A 19,658-nucleotide genomic window follows, 5' to 3' on the forward strand; every position below is an offset into this window, starting at 1 on the left:
CAGGGTCCATGGATTCAAGGGTTGTCTCCATATCCATAAACGTGCATCCGCATTGATCTCACTTGTGATACTCCACTGAAGAGTAAAGTTAATGAAGTGTCTTTGTTAGAGTTTTGGATACATATTACCAAGAAAAACGCTGAGCCAAAATTTAATGAAAATCCTTATTACTTTTTCAACAAAATGCTTGTGCGAGACTGGCTTTTCAGTTTTGGTAGCTATGGACACGAAATACCTTTCAAAGCTAAATGTATGCAAAGAATTTCAAGGAACTATTTCTGCTATTACTGAACGCCATGAGAAACTTTCTTATCAAAAGCAACCTCATCCATCACAATGAACTTTGTAATTTACATTTTTAATACTTCTGCAATCCTTTTTTGCTGAATTGTAAATGTTGTTCACTCTATAGTTCTTGAATAAATTAAAATGTGATCAAGATAAACAATTTGTTCAATATTCTAGTTATAATAATTCATGTAGTTTTGATTCTGTTGCATCCTTCTAAATTTTTTGAACCACCGGTAATGTGGACAGCAGGCGGCACCTTTCTGGCTCTTTAAGACCGGTGGCTGGGCCATATCTTTCCGACATGACCTTTCACAGCGCAAGACCACACTTTGCCTTTGCTGTCGTGACCTACCTCGATACGCAGAGTGATGGACTGTTTTCCGTCCTCCACATCTCTCGCCCACTGAAAGCATCTGGTCGTGGATTGCCTGACACTTGACGCACCACTACTAGCCAGCCTGTTAGTGATGAACCGAGACAATGATTGTGAGTTCGAGTCTATGCCCACATGGGTTAGAGCCGTTGTTGCTGCCAGCACCTCTGTGTTCTAGATCTTGTTCCTAAAATCACCTACAAATTCAATCATGTATTCTTCCTGCAATACTACATAATAAACACAATAAATAAACTTTCGCTTTTTCTATCCTCCGATATGTTGCAGTTTTAGTGGTCATGAGTGTAGAAAACGCATGGTGAAAGCAAGGTGCCCACACAGTGTTTCCAAACGGCTCTCCTCAAATACCATCATAAGCGCCACGCCATTTCGCCCGCCTGTGGGACACAAATGCGATGACCGTTCCGATGCCCTCAATACGCAAATAGTAGCTCAGCAAGTAGAACGACAGTTCCTGTTTCACTGTCAAAGATGCGTTGCACGCTTCAGAGCGCTGCGGACGTGGGTCGAAGTCGGACCACTGTGCCAGGGACAGTTACCGGCGGGGGTGGAGGGGCGGGGGAGGTAATAACCAACAGTGCGTGCCAAAGCGGAAGAGCAGGGCAGAAGTGGCTGTAATTTCTCAGTGCCTCGTCCGAAGACAGGTGCGTGCTCCTCCCATTTCCGCCCACGCTCGTGCAAGTAGGTCGGGAGTGACCCTTTTATAAAGCAAAAGCGGTACATGTCGGCGGCACTTTGGCCTTAAATTTTGGCAGGCGCAGGCGCGTTCTGAACTGAAATATCTCCTCGCCTCTGGCGGATTCACCTGTGGAATGTCGGCCACTTTCGCGCCTGAATTAACCTCGCTTAGTGGCACAGGGGCGAATGAGGGCGCTGAGAGGTCCCATTGAACGCACATAATGGCGAAGGTGAGCAGGCTGCCACAGTGGCTTGCGGGCCGTTGCACTGACTTCTGCTGGGCGCTTCGTCAGAGCCCTACAGTGTCGCATTGTATGAGTCCGCAAAACGCCTGTAATTGCGTGCGTACCAAGAGCAGCAAAGTTAGCACCTTGATTTCTCACCCCTGGGCCAGAACAAAATTTACTTTCGCGTCTTACACCGATGAAAGACTCAAGACTATGAAATGCTATGCGTTCCTCTTACTGAAAATGTTTAGTAAGGCCAGAGTCGATAACAGGTGTTTGTGGTTGAAGTTTCAAGACAATATCGAGCCCACCACCCTTACTTCCGTTGCTCCCGAAAAAGCTCAACTCAAAGATGGTGTAACTCAAAAGAACCGTGGCTCATTTAATGCCAAGCTTAATGAGTCTAATTGATACACAACACTCGTCTCCATATTCTTCCCTCCTTGAGAGTACGCCGACGATCTGAGGTGGACCGTGGGGGTGCAGCACAGCTCTTATTAATGCTGTGGCAGGGAGACGGGTGAAGAAAACGAATCATAGTTTCTCACAAAAAAAAACTCAAAAGAATTAGAAAACTGTTATATGCAGGGTGTTTCACAATTCATGTTACACACTTCTAGAGGCTGTAGAGGGGACTTAAAAAATAAAGTTTTACACAGCAACCCACGTCCGGAAACGTCATCCAACGACGCTACAGAACGTCAAAGTTGTAGGCGTCCCCGTGTGTAAATGTATGTGCGCACAGGGTGATCTCGTGATAATGTTACAAACTTTCTAGGATGATGGAAAAGATAAATGTATCAGTTTGAGACAAGCGTCTCAGTACCGGAAACCGTCCTGACACATCTGATGGTGGAATACGTGTACTGGTACTGCTGTTGCTAAGATTGTAGGGTAGGCAACTTCCAGAGGTGGTAGTATGGACCAAAAGAATAAGAGATGTCTAGTAACCGTGAACACTAAAACGCGTACCTTAAGAGCTATGAGTGCATCTTCAATAGAGGAAATGTGTTTCACAGTAGCGAAGATGAACAAGTGCTCATAGCTCCTCAGGTATGCATTTTAGTGTCCACGTTTACTGGGTATTTTTTCCGTGTTATGTTCCATACTACCATCTCTGAAAGTTACCTACCCTAAAATCTTAACAACAACAGTGCCAGTATACGTATTACTCTGTCAGAGGTGTCAGAATCGTTTTCGCTTATATCTTTCGACTCGCTCGTTCCCGGTACAGGGACACTTAAGTCAAATTGAAGACATGTCTTCAGTTGACACATTTATCCTTCTCCATCATCGTAGAAAGTTTGTAAAATCATCTCGGAATCACCCTATATATACATGCATTTACAAGCGATGGCGCGAGTAATTTTGACGCTCTGTAACGTCGTTAGATGACGTTTCCGGACTTGCGTTCCTATGTAAACCTTGATATAGTAAGTCCCCTCTACAACCTCTAGAAGTATGTAACATGAATTGTGAAACACCGTCAAGATCTCCAGACGCACCGAGGCTATCACGTTTTCTACTACCTATAACGAGCTTAAATGAAAACTGCAGGTTGGGTAAGATAGGCACACACAATTTTTACAGGCAGAGATGTCCAGTTACATGCGAATACTTTCTATAGTCACAGATGAGCAGTTTTTGATGTTGCGTTGCTACACGAGGAAAATAAACATCCCAACTGAAGGTAAAACGCTACTGTAGCTATTAGAATCTAAATCCATCTGACATTGTCGGTAGCAAGAAAAATAACGGCAAGCGGAGAAACAGTTTCGAAATTTCACCTTAAATGGCTGTGGGCTCACTAGCTGCTAGTCAGTACCCGTTATACGTTGTGACTTGCCTTAGACTGATACTGAACCGATAGTATGTTTGCGAGGCGAGGCATTATCACGTTATGAAGTCTATTAGGTCGATGGTTTGAAAAGTCTCTCAACTGAAACAAGTTTTCAAGCTGCACAATAGGAATTAATCGTTTCGGTCAAAATCAGGAGAATAACGTGTAAATCGAGCTATTTAGAGACCTAGCCTGACACATTTTTGGAACTTAATTTTGTCTTAAATGTTCCACTGGAGAAAGCGCACCTTCTGGAGTGCGCACTTTTCAGTCGACTTGAGGTGAAGGTAATCCAATAGCATAGTGCATTGGGAGCCGACTATAGTTCTTCGTTGAACGAGTGACATAGTAGAGAAGACAAGTTCGTGGATGCCAAAAAAGAGTAACCCTGATATTTTCATCCACCTAGAAGGCCATCGTTTCGGCTTCTTTGATGAACTGTTACATTTGTCCACGGTTTTCATTGTTGCTGGGTCTCAGTCAGTGGCGCGGTGGTGGATCCATGTTTCACGCGCACTCACATACGCTCAAAGTCCAGATCGAGAGAAATATTGCTACCTGTTATGTTATAAAGTTGTTTAATGTAATAGATCGCAGCAGTCAGCGCACACAGGGCTTTCTTATGTCCAAATTTTCGTGAAGAACGTGTTGTATTCGTTCAGCTGAGATGCTCATGCACTTTCGTATATATATATATATATATATATATATATATATATATATATATATAAAATCAACATACGATGCACAAACTGAAACTTATCTGATGACAATTGGCTGGCCCAAATTCGCTTCACTTCTGTGGGCAAGTTTAAACTGATTAATATGGAAATATATAACCTTTGTTACTGTATTTTCGTTTTGATCTGCGCAGCTGTCGGATCTTTCATATTAAAATATTCAGTAACAGCAGCAAACTCGATTGCTACATTTTCATCACACGTCACATCAAACGTTTCATGTGGCTACCTACTAATAAGTGCTCATCTATCTATTCGAGACACAACAAAAAAGAATCAAAGAAATTTCTCACTCTTTCGTAAAGATTTGTCACATTTATCAGTTTACCCTTGTGACTCATAAGATGAAATAAAAGGAATACAGTTGTAGACTGACAATTCTTTATGCTGCACAGTCACTTTCAACTGTTAAAGCTGGAATGTTTTGCACTTGAGTTAACTGAAATCACAATATGCTGTCTTCAAACTAGCATAATACACAGAGAATGCAGCATAAGAATGAGTTTCTATTAAATACAGCAGTCCTTTTACACAGCAAGGACGTTTGCTTACTGTGTGATACTTCCACGATTCTTTCGAAAATACAAGTAAAATATACCATCAAGGACAACGTTAAAAGTATTGGGCTTAGAAGCCTTTTAAAACGCAACGTAATGATGTGTCAAAGCAGATTTTGAAATAATCGTCCACTGACCATATTCAGAAAGATTTCTGACACGCAAAAAGCGTTCGGAAGAAAGGTATTTTCTTTATTTTAATGCTAGGCGCGAATAATTGGGCTAACGTGATACTGCTTCATTGACTTAGGGAATGTGCTCAGACATTTCCGCTTTTTAATTGCGTATAAAGAAAAACCTTTAATCTCTTATTTCATACGTTTTATAGTAAAAATTGAAAAGGAAAGAAAACTACAATACTGAATAAGCCTGAATGATAAATGGTTGTCTGTTTCAAATTACTAAGAAAATGCTTAAATATTTGGCAAGACAATTTATAAGCTAATAAATAACAATACGAGATATGTGCCCTTGTGTACGTTATTCCTCGCATGCTTCCTGTCCTCCTGCCTGCTGCGTTTGCTGTTATCAAAGTAACAAACTGCACGCAAAAAAACAAAACATGGTGGAAAATGGACAGGAAGAATTGAAATGAAGCGAAAAGAAGACAACAAACGAGGTATAATCGTTTTACGCCCATGAAACACAAAAACATCTTGGGAAGGTGGACGAACAACATTCCTATCGATTAACGACATGCCATACTGCTGCTCGCGAAATAGGAGACTAGGATTAGATCACACGAACACACTTTGCTCTTTTTGTGGATAAGTGCGGAACGGAAGATAGCTGGAAACTGCTATTTGGGCAGTAAAGTAACCAATGATGCTCGAAGTAAACAGGAAGTAAAATGCAGGCCGGTAATAGCAAGAAAAGCGTTCTTGGGAAAGCGACGCAGTAAGCAGTATGATTCTGTGTTACCGACTTACATGGACGTGATGAGTGAACGAAAGACGGTGTAGACAGTTGGAGGTCATAGGCTTTTTAAATGTGGGGCTACAGCACAATGCTGAAGATTAGGTGGGTAGACTAGATAACAAAAGCAGAATTGTGGAGAAAAATGCTTTATGACACTTCTTGACTACAAGAGCGTGTCAGTTGATAGTATGCGTACTGAGACATCATGGAATAGTTAGTTGGATAAAGGTAAGACGCTTGGGGGGATACATGTAGAGGGGCACCAAAGCTTGACTACAGTTGTGTGGTTTCTAATTTTTTTTGGTACTCGACGGGAGTGATGTGATTTCCCTTTTTTTCGATGAGTCATACTTAATACTCGTCCATCGGATATTTTTCAGACATAAGTCTTTAATAGTCGATATTTTATGCTACAGAGGTTCTGAATACAAGAAATTTGATTTTTGGTTGTCAGTAGTATTGTTGTTGCCAGTGTAGCATTCAAGAATGTTAAGTGAAAGGATACGACCACGCTGGTGAGCGATCTGGGAATAACTAGCAGAACACAGAGATGCAAATGCAAAGGTATTTTGTTTATGGAAATGTGGTTTTGTAAAGACTGATTTTTAGAAGTTTGAAGATATTCAGGCGAAGTTGGCGCTGCATTGCTTGTCCCGCGTAATTTGTGATGAGTTTGAGAAATGTAACCCGTGCGGGGTAGCCGTTCGGTCTAAGGCGTCTTGTCACGGTTCGCGCAGCTCCCCACGTCGGAGGTTCGAGTCCTCCCTCGGGCATGGGTGTGTGTGTGTGTTTTGTCCTTAGCGTAAGTTAGTTTAAGTTAAATTAAGTAGTGCGTAAGCCTAGGGACCGATGATCTCAGCAATTGGGTCCCATAGTCCTTACCACAAATTTCCAATTTGTTTGAGAAATGTAAATTTTCAGTGTGATTTTTCTTTATTGATTCGCATCGGTTAGTTCGACTGTCGGGACGAGATTAAGCAAAATTTTCTGCTCACATTGCTTGGATTCAGAGTTCTGTATTTGCCACTGCTTTGCCATTCCATTAACGAATTACATTGCAGAGTTAGAATTTTTTTATAAACAGTGAATTTTAAGTTCACGTTCTTTCACCGTACCACAATGCACTTAGCAGAACATTGAACACAGTTGATCAAGCTTAAAGTATGAAGTACTTACAATAGCTGATTTTCCTTCCTTTGCACTTGGGCAAGATTTTACCGTTCCCCGCTTTGGAGCAGGACCGCGTTTGCGTTGCCACTAGGTAAATTCCGAAAGTTTGTTAAGCCCAGTTTAACGCCACTGTTAGGACACAAGAGTATTTACAGTCAAGCATTGCATTTCCAAATTATCATCATGGTCAGCTCAGTTAAAGTGTAATTCAGATCTCATTTCTTTGTCAGACATTCGTATTGTTACAGTGCAGTGTTACATTTCGCATATTTCGCATGTGTGTCATTCAGTGTTCGGAATATTACTTGGTCAGTTTTGGTACGTAAATTTGCAGAGTATTTTAACAGAAACATTTTGGGCATTTAACCTTTCGAAGTTCAGTTTGTAATTGTATGCAGGATTTTTACTTTGTGTGTGCTGGAAATGCAAGACACATACCGTGACGTCACGAATTGTAGCACTGTTCACTGCACTGCAGAATACAGAATTTCACACGATAGTTTCTCTGGCATAGTCTTGCGTTTTCCAATTATTTTTAGGAAAAGTTAATTGGAATAGAGTTACAATTTCTGATGGACTTAGCGACTCTTTTCATCGGATAGCCTTTACGTAAGCACACCACATGCATTGTTCAGTCGACAGAACATTCACATTACAGTACTTATACTGTAAGTTGAGAATAGGAGACCAGCATAGGAAACAAAACAAATAAAACTGTTACACAGTAAGCAGTTCCAAGTGGATGTATATTGCAGCAGGCAGGCAGGAATGTACAGAATATACTAGTGTGGACAGATGCATCAAACAATCTTTGGGTGAAGACTGCAACAGAGCAGGTAGAATGATGAATGGGTAGCTAGAAATACAAAATGTGGAAAACTTTCAGAGAAGAGCAGTTTGTAGTCAGTTTGAAGCGAGGAGACGCACAAAGTGGATTATGAAGACCGTATGGAGCTACAGCTCAAACATGCGTCCAAAATACTTGAATTACAATCCTGTGTCCACTGAGGGAATTTTAATACGACGCGTTTAGAAACAATGATTTCGAAAGTGCAAAAGATAAAAATTAGTTTTCGAATGTAATCAGGCTTGCGAACAGCACACAGATGCGAATTAGCCATGAAAAATAATGAGCAAAGACGTAATAAATTATCCGAATGGGACAGAAATAGGTAAATACGTTGTACATGTGCAGACAAACAAATGATCACAGTTTCAGAAAAACTGAATAATTTATTCAAGAGGAAGAGTTTCACAACTTGAGCAAGTCAGTAACGTGTCAGTCTACCTTTGGCTGTCATGTAAGTATGCAAGCAGTTATTCAGCTTGGCATTAACTGACAAAGTTGATGGATGTCCTGCTGAGCGAATCGTGCCAAATTCGGTCCAATTAGTGTGCCAGACAGTCAAAATCCCGGCCCTGCCCACAATGCTCGAGACGTTCTCAAGTGGTTGGGCCGGTGACCTTGCTGGCTAAGATAGGGCTTGGCAAGCACGAAGACAAGCAGAAGAAACTCTCGCCGGGCGTTATCTTGCTGAAATATAAACACAGGATGGCTTGCCTTTGAGGGCAACAAAACGGGACGTAGAATATCGTCGACGTACCTCCGTGCTGTAAGGGCGCCACGGATGACAACCAAAGAGGTTCTGCTAGGAAATGAAATGGCACACCGGCTGTCTTCTTCGCTAGTCATCATGGCTCACTTCGAAGCAGGACTCACCACCGAAGAAAATTCTACTCCAGTCCGTCTAGTATGCAACAAGCAGAATTAGTTCTTTTTGCAGATGAAACTTCTATTGTAATCAGTCCAAGCATATGTTCAGAAACAGAAGAAACTTAAAAAAAAGTTCTTAGAAGTGTCTTTGATTATTTTTCTGTGTATGGTCTCTCCCTCAATTTTAAAATGGCACAACGTATTCAATTCTGCACCTCTACATGTACTACGCCGATGATAAATGTAACACATGGTGAGGAAATAATAAATTGGCTGGAAACTTCAAAATTCTTAGGGCACTATCCTGATGATTTAAACTGTAAAAAACACATTTTGGAGCTTCTAAAACAATTTAGTTCAGCCACATTTTTACTTAGAATCATTGCATATATTGGGGAGAGACAAATTAGTAAGTTGACACGTTTTGCGTATTTTCATTCAATAATATCGTATGGAATAATGTTCTGCGGTAAATCTTTAAGAAAGGATATCTTCAATTGCGCAAAACGTGCTGTAAGAGTAATATGTGGTGCTTAACAACAATCATCTTGTAGACATCTGTTTAAGGAGTTGGGCATTTGGACCAATGCTTCACAGTATATTTATTCCCTCATGAAGTTTGTTGTAAATAATCCATTACAGTTCCAAAGGATCAATGAGGTACATAATTACAATACCAGAAGGAAAAAATGACATTCGTTTCTTCACATTAAGGTTGTCTTTTGCATAAAAAGGGGTGCACAATACTGCAACAAAAATTTTTAATCACTTACCCAGTGATATCAAATCTCCGACACCAAAGCAAAATTCGAAAACAAAGTGAGAAATTTTCTCCTTGATAACTCCTTCCATTCCGTAGAAGAATTTCTATTACTGAAAAGTGAAAAAAATGGCGGGTAGTAGTTACTAACTCACACCTTTGTACTCATTTACCTCTGTTCATCTTTTTTCGATTTGTAAAAAAAAAAAAAAGCTTAGAAATGTGCAGCATGTAACCGTATGTACACATTAATTTGTGAACGGAAAATCTTTCGTGCAAAATGATCCGTGCAACATATAACTAAGACTGCAGCCGATGGTGTGTCGGTAGACGTACGGGACAGTAGTAGGATACCACCTGAGTATCGCCCATCATACTGCCAGACAGCCAAGCGTGATGGTCTCGGATGCCTTTTGTTTGCGTAGCAGAACCTTTTTAGAATGAGATTTTCACTCTGCAGCGGAGTGTGTGCTGATATGAAACGTCCTGGCAGGGGAGCTTCTGTGAAATTTGGAAGGCAGGAAGGAGACTAGGTACTGACAGAATTGAAGCTGTGAGGACGGGGCGTGAGTCATGGTTGAGTAGCTCAGATGGTGGAGCACTTGCCCGCGAAAGGCAAAGGTCCCGAGTTCGAGTCTCGGTTCGGCACACAGTTTTAATCTGCCAGGAACTTTCAGAACCTTTCTGGTTGCCATCCACGACAACCTTACATCACAGCAGTACTTCGACTGTATTCTACGCCCCGTTGAGTTGCTCTTCATGGCAAGCCATCCTGGGCTTACATTCCACTAAGATAACGCCCCCTCGACCGGGCGAGGATTTCTACTGCTTGTCTTCGTGTTTGCCAAACCTTGTGTTGGCCAGCAAGGTCACCAGATCCCTCCTCAGCTGAGAACGTTAGGAGCTTTACGAGCAGGGTCCTCCAACCGTCTCGGGATTTTGACGATGTAACGCGCCAATTGGACCGAATTTGGCAGAATATCCACCGACAACTCTATCAATCAATGCTAAGCTGAATAAATGGTTGCGTAAGGGCCAGAAGTGGACCAACGCATTATTGACCTGCTCAATTTGTGAAGCTCTTTCTCTTGGACTAATTATCCAATTTTTCTGAAACTGTGATAATTTGTTTGTCTGCACATGTAGATCAGATCCCATTCGGTTAATTCCTTTGAGGTGCGTTTCTTTTGTCTTAGAGTGTATTTATATCACAGGGACGAGAAGATTGTATTAAAAGAGGAAGGTAGCAAAAGTGTCCACAGTGGAGATACTACCTCTATGTCTACTGATATTAGACACTATCAGTAACTACGAAATAAAATAGTGATTTAATAAAAACATCAAGTGAAATAGTTTGAAGCTATTACTATACTGTGACTTCTTGGGTATCAGAAAAAAGCGCTCGTTTTTTTTTATTGCTTTTTAGTTGCCATAAGTATTTTGATTATAATTCTTTGTACGTACATTAAGTAGTCAACATTTCTGGTCTGAATTTTCAACTTTCTCTGTATACACTCGTATGTTAGCAATATATTTATTCGCTACTCCGAAATTTGGAAATTTGTGATAAGTTCCTATGGGACCAAACTGCTGAGGTCATCGGTCCCTAGGCTTAAACACTACTTAATCTAACTTCAACTACCTTATGCTAAGGACAACGCACACTCATCCATGCCCGGGGGAGGACTCGAACCTCCGACGGGGGGAGCCGCGAGAACCGTGGCACGGCGCCTGAAAGCACGCGGCTATCCCGCGCGCCTCCCCACACGGACTTCAAAGCAAATATTCCATGTAAATAAAAAAAAGGATACATTTCATTCAAAGGATGATTAATTCATTTCACCGTCCCATCCCACTGACGATGAGTTTTCTTACACGAAACACAAGCATGAACAAGGTTGGGGAAGGAAACCAGTCATCTCTCGTCCAACGTATCCATTGCGGCGCTTGCCTCCATCAGTTTAGGGAAACCTATATGTGAATTTCTGGACGGGTAATTGACTGTCATACATTCCAAATGGGAGTTTACTGTTTTGATCACTTTTCCACATCATCAGGTTACTTAATTCAAGCCAACCTATTGAGGAGATACATTAATAGAACATCCATGTGCTTGAATACTCTGTGCAAAGTTTTGAACATTTTTCGTGCAGCAACATGATGATTACGTATGATAATGCTTTGTTTGTTGTAACGTATGTTGCAAGTTTAAGTTGCTTACGTCGTTAAACAATAAATGCAATATGGTCTAAAATTTCCTATCTGTGGGTTTGTCATCTGGGGGTTCATTAGCAGACAATCTTCAAAGCCAAAATATCTATTCCACCGGATGTGCAATATATATGAGACAGGCGAAACACTCTCATGCTTCAGGAAGAATTTAATAATTCCGTTTCCATAAAACGCAAGTTTTGACGGGATTGAAAACTACAGAATCATTAGTTTAATAAGTCGAGGTTGCAAAATAATGACACGAATTATTTACAGAAGAATGGAGAAGTCTAGTAAAGCCCTTGCTTGGGGAAGATACGTTTGAGTTCCGGAGAAATGGAGGACCACGCGAGGCAACACTGATCCTAATACTTCCTGTAGTAAATTAGTCGAAGAAAAGAAAGTCTACATTCATAGCAGTTGTAGATTTGGAGAAAACTTGACAAAACGGGCAGGACTACACTCGCTGAAATTTCGAAGGTAACAGGGATAAAATATATGGAGCGAAAGGTTATATACGACTTTTAGGAAGACCAGTCGGCAATTATAAGAGCTGAAGGGCATGAAAAGGTAGCAGTGGTTGAGAAGGGTGTGAGACAGGGTTGTAGCCTATCTCCGAAGTTTTTCAATCTGAACATTGATCATGCAGTAATCGAAATCAAAGAAAGGAGAAGGAATTAGAGATTAGAAGAAGAAAAAAAGCTTTGTGTTATGCCGATGACATTGTTCAAAATGGTTCAAATGGCTCTGAGCACTATGGGACTTAATATCTGAGGTCATCAGTCCCCTAGAACTTAGAACTACTTAAACCTAAATAACCTAAGGATATCACACACATCCATGCCCGAAGCAGGATTCGAACCTGCGGCCACACCGGCCGGCGATGACATTGTAATTTTGTCAGAGATGGCCGAGGACTTATGTGAGCAGAAAACGGAATGGATAGTGTCTTGAAAAGAGATTATAAGATTAAGATCAGAAAAAATTAAACAAGGGTATGGAATGTAGTATAAATACGTTAGATGATACTGAGGGAATTAGATTAGTAAATGAAATATTAAAGGTAGAAAATTAGTTTCGTCATTTGGGCAGTAAAAAGTTGATGATGGTCGAAGGAGAAAGATATAAAATACAGACTGCTAATAGCAAGAAAGGCGGTTCTGGAGAAAAAGGGGCAGGAACTCTTGTCTGAAGGTATTCGTCTGGTATGTAGTCTTGCATGGAAGAGAAATACGGACGATAGGCAATTCAGATAAAAAGAAGGTGGAAGCTTTTGCAGTGCGGTTTTGTAGAAGAACGCTGAAGTTTAGGTAAGTAGATGTAATAACAAATGAGCAGGTACTGAATCTAATTTGGGTAAAAAATTGATGGTACAACTTGACTACAAGACAGGACATATCTGGGGCATCAAGGAATTGCAATCTTTGGTGATAGAAGGTAGTATGGGAGATAAAAATTGTAGAGGGTGACCGACGTATGAAAACACTAATCAGGTTCAAATGCAGTTAGGTTGCGCTAGTAGAAGTAGATGAAGAAACTTGCAGAGGATAGAGAAACATGAACATCTGTATCAAACCAGTCTGTCGACTGAAGACCACAACAACAACAAAATCAATCACGATGAATATGATCAATATAATTTTTTCTCTAGTTTTCTCTGGTAGCCATTTGTATAGACTTAGTCGCTCTTTTCTAGCAAGAAGTTGCCCGGAGTGCATCATCCCACTAAACTTTACCTTGCGCGTGAGTGCTATTTTGACACTGTTTGCTGGACCCAATTTATACCGTAAACAGGCATACTGCTGTGAAGAAAACTCTAGCGCCGTCTCAATAGCATCAAAACCAGGCATGCAAGCTGCATCACATTATAAATGGGATTCTGTACACAGCCCAGAATGTGACCGTGGCGTTAATGAGCACGCGTGACCAACATGAAGTCTCCAGGGGGTCCGGAATGATTTAGGTTTCTTCAAACACTGTTGCACGACTAAGTTACTTGGACATAGAGCTATGATGGTATCGTGATATGAATAACGTCTGGGAGTGTTCGCTTGCAATAATTTTATAATGGTTTGCCAGTATTTTAGAATATTAGTTTTCTCTTTTTATTATTTGTTTTAGATTTGTCAGTATTTCTGTTAATTTACCATATGCTAAATAAAGTAAATAATAATATGATCAATATTGATTCTCCTGTTTTTGGCTGACTATACGGTTGTTGTTGTGGTCTTCTGTCTGAAGACTGGTTGAATGCAGCTTCTCATTCTAGTATATCCTGTGCAAGCTTCTTCATCTCTGCACAACTGCAACCTAGATGCATTTGAATTTGCTTACTAAGCTTCTTCATCTCTGCACAACTGCAACCTAGATGCATTTGAATTTGCTTACTGTCTTCAACCCTTGGTCTCCCTCTACAATTTTTATCTTAAAACCACATCCCCGCCCCGCCCCCCTCCCCCCACACACTCCCCTCCAGAACTAAATTGACTATTCCTTGATGACCTAGGACACGCCCAATCAGTTGATTCCTTCTTTTAGAAGATGTGTGCCTTAATGAGATTCAGACGGTCTTCATTAGTTAAGCGATCTACCCATCTATTCATCAGTATTCTTCTTTATCACGACATTTCAAAACCTTTTATTCTTTCTGAACCGTTTATTGTCCACGTTTCAATTGCGTAAAAACCTCAACTCCAACAAATAACTTCAGACGGTATTTCCTGCCAGTTGAATTTTTATTATATGTTAACAAATTTCTCTTTTTCAGAAATACTTTTCTTGGTATTGGCAGTCTGCATTTTATATCTTCTCTGCTTCGGCCATCACCAGTTGCTTTTCTGCTCAAATAGCAAAATTCGTCTACCGCTGTTAGTGTCTCACTTTCCTAATATAGTTCACTGAAATTTTCCTGGCTTAATTTTACAAAGTTGTTTTACCTTTATTGTTCATCTTGTAACAGCTTCTCAAGACATTTCTTATTCTGTTCAGTTGATCCTCGATGTCCTTAATCATCTCTGCGACAATGACAATGCCGTTAACAAACCTTAGTTTCTGTTTGTTGTTCGTGGTCATTAATATCCTTTCCGTATTTCTCTTCGGTTCACTCTACTGCTTGCTCAGTGTGCAGATTGAAAGACTTTGGGGATAAGCTGCTGTCCTGCATCACTCCCTTCTCAACTACAGCATTCACTTCACACCCTTCGACTTTTATAACTACAGTTCGGATCCTGTAAAGGCTGAATTTTATACCTGATGACTTCAGAATTTCAAAGAGTATGTTCTGGTGAATACTGTCTGGTTATATAAATCTATAAAAGCAATAAATGTAGATTTGTCTTTCTGCAAGTATTTTGAGACAAGCTGTAGGATCAGCAGTGTCAAGCGCAAGATCATTGTTAACAATCCTACCGTCAACTAGACAACTTTGCCACATGTGACAACTGTGTTGGTTTTTGAAAACGGTCATATTTGGCGCTGTGCAAATTCCTGAACTAATCAACATAGGCACCGCAGTTTGCGTCGCAGGCAGGAGACATGTAACAATGGTCATAGGGCACACTGTCACGTGTTACAGGGTCGTGTCGGTGTCTTTGCCTTCATCTTGGAGGAGACGACTTTTTGGTAGTCTACAATAGTGTTATCGTTCTGTTCGTTTATTCACATCTAAGTGAAAATTTTTCTTTGACTGAATGGACAAACATCTGTCTTCCAGAATCACTTATAAATATTATGTTGCAATTGTTTTGATAGTATCACCTGACAGTGTTCCAACAAGAAACTTGGTGCAAACAGGACAGTTCTTCCGACCAAGAATTTCGTAATTTTCTGTCTGTCTTTTTAGACTGTGCGTGCGCCGCTCTGTTTTACATGTTGTCAAAAATGCAGAGTCGAGACAGAACCAAGCTGAAAGACCGTAGGCGTGCATGATGAAGGATTAATCAAACAGCAAGACATTATCTAAGGCATTATGTAACTGACCTTCATTACAATGGAATCTGGGAAACATTTATCATCTTTTGTCATGAAAATTGAAGTCCGAAGAGTGTGAATTTAAAGCTGCCAATCTTAATATTTTGAATATTTCCATCTGAGTTTCATCCCAATATAATTTCCATAGTTTAAATAGTCTTTTATCTCGAACTTTTTGATGACTTCGCTTGTTTTTCTCCAACTGGCAAGGTTCAGCCCCTTCTGACAGAATTGTGCCATCGCTGTTTGCAATTTTTTGACTTTCTGTCATTAAGAATATTTATTAACGATAAAGCAACTACAATGTACATATATCCTTACACACTGAAAGCATTCACCACATGGGACTGACTGACTGAGTTTTATATAACATATACCGGCATTCATGTTGTTGAGTCCTTTCGACAGTGTTGGTGCTATCGATATAAATGTACAAGATTCCAACAAGCTTTCTTACCTTTACATCGCAATCAAATTATATTCAATATTCCCCGAAATTTTACAGATTTATCTTTACCCAAAGATTTGGTAAAAAAGCCTGTTAGAATGGTTTATGAATATACTTTACAAATATCTGTGATTCCATTCATATAGCATTCACTCACAAAATAGTAGTTTACTTCAGCATACATTGAATTTTTAGGAAAGTTACCATTCTAGCAATATTTAGCGCTTCTGGGTGTCTTCATATAGTTTAAGAAGCTTATCAAACTTCGCATTAAAATATTGAAAAGATCCAGAATTAACTTAATCTCAGCGATGGCTTCTGATAGTGATACATAAATACTCAGCAAAAGTAGAAGGTTTTGTAACGCTTCATGTTTCTCAGATTTCCAAAATATTACGTTTCTAAGCAACCTGATTACATAACCTGATGTAGATTTGTGATCTACGTAATCACCTGCCCAATCTGTATCTACAGAACAATATAAAAGATCAATATTTTTAGTCCTTCCAGATGTTAACTTCAAATATTTTGTTTGATACAAATATTTCAGTACTCGCAAAGCATTATTGAAGTATGTATTATGTATCACTGTAACAGCTTTGAAATTTTTCAGATAGTCCACACTGTAACTTCTGTCTGGCAGTGTTCCTGAATTAATATACAGGAGAGCACCTAACATGTTTCAGTACTTAATATCATGAGTCGCATCTTGTCTTGGTTCTAATTTCAAATTAATTTCCGTTGGTGTACGGTACAACTTTCAACGTTTAACGTGATATTTATTAGCTAGAGATTCAATATAGCTTTCCTGACTAAGAGTCATTATCTTCCTTGCGTAATTATAATCAGTCTTTATCCAAAGATAATTCTTGTGAGTCTTTCGTTTGAATTTTAGTGTTAATGTCTGAGCTTTTCCTTTCAAAACGTCGATCAGGTCCTCAATATAGCAAGGTTCTCAGCACGTAGCTTAGCTTTTCCTTTTCATCACTTTCTCGCCTGCTAATTTTACTTTTTTTTTTCAAAACTGTTGAGAAACACTACCGTGTCACTATAGACTTGTAACCGCAATTTTCCAGTTTATTTCTGCACACAGTTTGTAGTTCTGTGGGTCCCTTGGAATATAAATCGAGTTCTGTGGGTCCCTTGGAATATAAGTCGTTAAACTTTTTCATTATCTAAAATGCAGTTTCCTTATCATGCATTAATTCAAGTTGCTTGTTCGAAATCGCTCCTTGTATTTAGTCCATTGCGGTCGGAGTCCCTTCTTCCCAAGCATGCGGCATTCCCGTGCTCGTGTTTTCTCTTGAAACCTCTGGGTAACATGTCTTCATTTTCAGATATAGCTCCATTCACAGTTTCCATTTCGCGCAGTCCTCTCCATCAAACACTGATAATATCAGCCATGTCCGATTTCGCAATGCACACTTTTCGAATAACAACTTTTTAGTTCACAACCGGTCACCACTCTTCCGAATAAAGCTCTTCTTACTACTTAACGATCGCGAACTGCTAACATGTTAAAAATATTTATTAAGAACAACTCAAATGCAATTCACATCTACCTGTACACAGTGAACACATTCGCGGCATGGAACTGATTGTTGTACACACCTTTTATACGTTTTGATGACATTGTCGATACTATCGGTGTAAATGTACGAGGACCATGACATCCAGCAAAAACAGCTAATGTGATTTGGGGATGTGAACAGGAGGAATGTGAACAAAAGAAACAGCTAATGCGATTTGGGGATGTGAATAGGGTGAATGAAGATAGGATACTGAAACATCCCCTTAGAAGAATTAAGAATGACAGTGCTGGTATACTTCTACGTTATTTGATTTTCAAACAGCTGAGCACCACTGAACGTGCTCAGACATTTCACTCTGTTCTTATTCTGACCATCAATAAACTGACACACAATATTTTTAGCGCAACGCAATCTGACTTTCAATAATCCCTACAAAATAATGGCTCTGACTAACAATAACCTACACCTTTCATGAACCACTTACCTCACAAAAATTTTCGTTACTCCAACTACTGCAATACAGCGAGCGCCAATACTGTCAGCTAAATAAAAGATTCTAACTACGGAAGGCACTAACTATTGATAGGCATAGTTAGCAAATGAAAGATTTTGATAGAGAACAAACAATGTATTTACCTTAATAGTGTTCAAAAGTAATAATATATATATCAGTTCATGACATCCAGTCTTACAAATTTCGTTTTCTGACGGACGCACGTCTAGATCGTCCTCTCTCAAAACTCTGCCATCTTTATTCCCACATCCACCACTGCTAGCGGCTCACCTCCAACTGCGCAACGCTATGCGCTGTTCACATCCAACTGCCCAACACTACAATAGCAAATATTCCAGCAATGCCAACCAGCCACAGACTGCACACAGCACAGTCAGTGATTTTCATACGGAGCGCTACGTGGCGTTACCAACATAAAAACCTAAACAGCCTACTTACAATACTAGATAGCATACTACGATGGATAGCATCCCAGCAGAAGAAAAGGGGTCGCCCACAACGCAACTGGCAAAATAATGTGGACGAGGCAATGCAAGTAAGAAACATGAATGTTGAGGAAGTCAGGACACAAGCGCACCGACATAGATACGATGTGGAATGGTAATAAAGTTTGTTTTATTTAAAAAGCTGTAAGAGATTTCTCCTAAAAATTAGGGAGGAATTCTTAAATAAGTAATTTGTGTTTCCACACACTACGTAACTAGAGATAACAATTGGTGGTTTATGGCGGTTGTGAAGCATTTTAGTACGTATGAGTTAATACAGCATATGAAAGAAAGCAGAAGCGACAAAGATATCGTAATTGACAAAGTAAAAATTCTTTGAGCTGTGTGCCACCTGCGAAGGTCCTACTGCAAGTTGTGGGTGGTGAGCAGATCCGCGATAAGTACTGGAGAAAAGCCGAGTGCATGCTGACACAAGAGCCGGTGATTCACGCCGGAGGAGCAGACGGCTTACCTCCGGCGCTAGCGCAACCAGACATGCAACAGCGCCGACGCGCCAGAGTCGAGGCGGAAACGCCTGCTGTCGGCCAGAGCTCGGGGGCCGGCGAGATCCTGCCGCGCTGACGGGACGGGTCAGTGCCAAAGCCGCGCCGGTTTCCGCCGCGTGCAGTCCCTCTGCAACGTGTGTTTCCACTGTTCAAATCTCTTCTCAAGTGAAGTTAACAGCGTAGAGCCACCAGCTCGTACTGAGAATGTTGTTTTCCCCTGGACGCTGCTCACTTTGTCTGAGGAGATCCGCAACTGATCTTACCATTTGAGGAAACAATAGATGGAAAATCCAGGGCAGTTATAAAGCAAACGCTGATGGAAACTATTTCCAAAGTAAAATTTCGTGGGGAAAGTTTTGGGCCAATTCGCAGAGTGATGGACTGTCACCAATTTCCTTACACGTTGTTCTGGAAGAGATAACGGGAACATTGAAGGAAGCCAGCGAAGAAGAAGAAGTGGAAGGAGTTTATTTAGGTCAACAAAAAAATGGCTCTGAGCACTATGGGACTTTACATCTGAGGTTATCAGTCCCCTAGACAGAGAACTACTTAAACCTAACTAAACTTAAGGACATCACACACACATCCATGCCCGAGGCAGGATTCGAACCTTCGACCGTAGCGGTCGCGCGGTTCCAGACTGAAGCGCCTAGAACCGCTCGGCCACACCGGATGGTTTAGGTCAACAGAAGCAGGGTTTGAAG

The sequence above is a fragment of the Schistocerca cancellata genome, chromosome 1, assembly GCF_023864275.1.
Source record: "Schistocerca cancellata isolate TAMUIC-IGC-003103 chromosome 1, iqSchCanc2.1, whole genome shotgun sequence".
Taxonomy (NCBI): Eukaryota; Metazoa; Arthropoda; class Insecta; order Orthoptera; family Acrididae; genus Schistocerca; species Schistocerca cancellata.